The sequence below is a fragment of the Rhinopithecus bieti genome, unplaced genomic scaffold (genome assembly GCF_001698545.2).
Source record: "Rhinopithecus bieti isolate Rb0 unplaced genomic scaffold, ASM169854v2 scaffold_77916, whole genome shotgun sequence".
Taxonomy (NCBI): domain Eukaryota; kingdom Metazoa; phylum Chordata; class Mammalia; order Primates; family Cercopithecidae; genus Rhinopithecus; species Rhinopithecus bieti.
This window is the reverse complement of record NW_016828893.1, coordinates 22,783-25,743: the sequence shown is the minus strand read 5'-3', so window position 1 is coordinate 25,743 and position 2,961 is coordinate 22,783. Positions and strand designations below refer to the sequence as shown.

The window sequence follows — 2,961 nt, the reverse complement described above, 5'->3', positions numbered from 1 at the left end:
AAAAAAAAAAAAAAAAAAAAAAAAGTCACAGATGACACAAACAAATGGCAACACATACCATGCTCACAGATAACAAGAATCAATATTGTAAAAATGACTGTACTGCCAAAAGCAATCTATGGATTCAATGCAATTCCCATTCAATTTCCCATCAATGCAATTCCCATCAAAATATCATCATCATTCAATGCAATTCAATGCAATTGCATCATTCAAAATATCATCATCATTCAATGCAATTCAATGCAATCATTCAATGCAATTGCAATCATTCAATGCAATTGCAATCATTCAATGCAATTGCATCATTCAATGCAATTCAATGCAATTTCCCATCAAAATATCATCATCATTTTTCCCAAGAACTAGAAAAAACAATCTTAAAATTCACATGGAACCAAAAGAGGGCCTGAACAGCCAAAGCATTATTAAGTATCACATTATGGGACTTTGAATTATACTACAGGGCTATAGTTACCAAAACAGCATGACACTGGAATAAAAATAAGCAATGGAAAAAAAAAAATAGAGAACCCAGAAATAAAGCCAAATGGTATTCAACAAAGCATACAAAAACATAAGCTGGGAAAAAAAAAAACACTGATATCATTTGGCTCTGTGTCCCCACCCAAATCTTATCTTGAATTGTACTTCCATAATTCCCACGTGTTGTGGGAGGGACCTGGTGGGAGATAACTGAACCATCAGGGCAGTTTTCCCTATACTGCTCTCATGGTAGTTAAAAAGTCTCACAAGATCTGATGGTTTGATAAGGGGAAACCCATTTTGCTTGGCTCGCATTCTCTCTTCTCTTGTCTGCTGCCATGTGAGAAGTGACTTTCACCTTCCACCATGATTGTGAGGCCTCCCCAGCTACATGGAACTGTAAATCCAATAAACCTCTTTCTTTTGTAAATTCCCCAGTCTTGGGTATGTCTTTATCAGCAGCATAAAAATGGATTAATATAGACACTTTATTCAATAAATGGTGCTGGGAAAACTAACAAGCCACATGTAGAAGAATGAAACTGGGTCCCCATCTATCACTACACAAAAAAAAAAACTCAAGATGGATAAAATACTTAAATCCAAGACTTGAAACCATAAAAATTTTGCAAGATAACATCGAAAAAAACTCTCCTGAACATAGGCTTAAGCAAAGAATTCCTGAGTAAGACCCAAAGGCAAATGCAACAAAACAAAATAAATGGAACCTACTTAAACTAAAAGCTTCTGTACAGCAAAAGAAATAATCAACAGAGTAAACAGACAACCAACAAAGAAAATATCTGCAAACTATGCATCTGACAAAAAACTAGTATCCAGAATCTACAAGGAACTCAAATCACCAAGAAAAAAAAAATCACATAAAAAAGTGGACAAAGGACATAAATAGGCAGTTCTCTAAACAAGACAGACAAACAGCCAACAAACACATGAAAAACAAAAATGCTCAACATCATTAATCATCTGGGAAACGCAAATTAAAACCACAATAAGACACCACCTTCTGCAAGAATGGTCATAATTTAAAAATCAAAAAACTATAGATGTTGGCATGGATGTAGTGAAAAGGGAGCACTTTTACACTGCTGATGGGAGTGTAAATTAGTACAACCACTACAGAAAACAGTATGGAGATTCCTTAAAGAATTAAAAATAGATCTACCATTCGATCTAGCAATCCCACTACTGGGTATCCATTCAACGGAAAAGAAGTCATTATATGAAAAAGACACATCCACATGCATGTTTATAGCAGCACAATTCACAACTGCAAAGACATGGAACCAACCTAAATACGCACTGACCAACAAGTGGATAAGAAAATGTGGTATATACACACCATGGAATACCACTTAGCTATTAAAAGGAACAAAATAATGTCTTTTGCAGCAACTTGGATGGAGCTGGAAGCCATTATTCTAAGTGAAGAAACTCAAGAATGGGAAAGCAAATACCGCATATTATCATTTACAAGTGGGAGCTACGCTATGAGGACACAAAGACATACAAACTGATATAACAGACTCTGTGGACTTGGTGGAGGGAGGTTGGAAGGGGCTGAGAAATAAAAGACTACATATTGGATACAGTGTACACTGCTCGGGTGACAGGTGCACTAAAATCTCACATTTCATCACTAAAGAACTCATCCATGTAACCAAAGCCTACCTGTACTCCCAAAACTGTTGAATAAACTAAGAAGAAACTCCCTGTCAATCTTAAACAATTTCCACTACCGTAAATCAAGCCTTATAATCTAAAAATTGGTTCTTTGAAAACACTAACATTGACAGATATCTAGAAAAACTAATTAGGAAAAAAAGAAAAGAAACAAATTATCAATATCAGCAATCAAAACATTAAAATCATCATAAAAGGATATTACACAACAAAACTTATACCAACTAATTTGAAATTGTACATGAGAGATGAATTTACAACAAGGCAAAATCTACAAAAACCGGCAGAGAAGGTAAAAATTTAAATAGTCCTATATTTATTAAAGTAAAGTGAATCTGTAATTAAAAACTTCCCACAAATGAAATACCAGGTCCTGATGACTTTATCAGTGAATCTGTCCAAACATCTAAAAAAAACACCACCAGTCATAAATAATCTCTTCCAAAGAGGGAATTCATTTTGAACTCAGCATGATAGCAAAGCCTGAGAAGGACATGAGATGAAAGGAAAATTACAGGCTAATCTTTCTCATTAATATAAATAAAAATATTTTTTAAAAAAATACAAAGCAAATCAAATCCAATTATGCATAAAAAGGATGATGCATCATGACCAATTGGGGATTATTCCAGGAATGCAAGATTGGTTTAATATTAGAAAATCAATGAAGGAGACCGGGCGCGGTGGCTCAACCCTGTAATCCCAGCACTTTGGGAGGCCGAGACGGGCGGATCATGAGGTCAGGAGATCGAGACCATCCTGGCTAACACGGTG

At 35.2% G+C, this 2,961-nt stretch overlaps 1 pseudogene; it reads left to right on the top strand.

Moving 5' to 3' along the window:
• LOC108523862 (zinc finger protein 652-like) overlaps window positions 1-2,961 on the top strand; it is a 55,088-nt pseudogene that overhangs the window by 32,543 nt on the left and 19,584 nt on the right.